The sequence below is a fragment of the Sinocyclocheilus anshuiensis genome, unplaced genomic scaffold (genome assembly GCF_001515605.1).
Source record: "Sinocyclocheilus anshuiensis isolate Anshui unplaced genomic scaffold, SAMN03320099.WGS_v1.1 scaffold4004, whole genome shotgun sequence".
In the NCBI taxonomy this organism is placed as follows: Eukaryota; Metazoa; Chordata; class Actinopteri; order Cypriniformes; family Cyprinidae; genus Sinocyclocheilus; species Sinocyclocheilus anshuiensis.
This window is the reverse complement of record NW_015541176.1, coordinates 66,196-66,670: the sequence shown is the minus strand read 5'-3', so window position 1 is coordinate 66,670 and position 475 is coordinate 66,196. Positions and strand designations below refer to the sequence as shown.

Below are 475 nucleotides of genomic sequence, written 5' to 3'. Positions count from 1 at the left end.
TTTTTTTTTTCCCACAGTGTAAAACTCTTATCAGGAGGGTCGGTATCACTGTAGGGTGCCTTTTGGTGTCCTGTACATAAATAACTCATTTGCCATGATAATTTAACAAAAAAATTACTATGAAAGGGTGTGTTAGACTAAGTTTTTATATTCATAACAAACGCATTACTTGGCTCTTTAGATACGTTTTCTAGATTTTTTTCAGTTTTGTGTAAGAGGATGTGTGTTATTTTGCTATGTTCCATGCACTGCTCATTAAATTTGAATGATAGTAGAATATTGTCAAATCATAAAATTAAAAAAAATGTCTCCTATTAATATTTTGTTAAATAAGAGATTACTCAATTTGAGTATATTGATCATTTGGTAATAAAACCTATATTTTTATTTAATAAAAAATAAGAGTTTGCCCATGTCCCTTGAATGGTTGTCCACCCTGTTGTATTGGGGAATCCGCCCCTTTAAGAAACGGCCA

At 31.2% G+C, this 475-nt stretch overlaps 1 protein-coding gene across 4 annotated transcripts in view; it reads left to right on the top strand.

The window, feature by feature from the left end:
* Window positions 1-475, top strand: part of LOC107690763 (gastrula zinc finger protein XlCGF8.2DB-like) — a 29,192-nt gene that overhangs the window by 1,279 nt on the left and 27,438 nt on the right. The gene's annotated exons all lie outside the window — the stretch shown is intronic.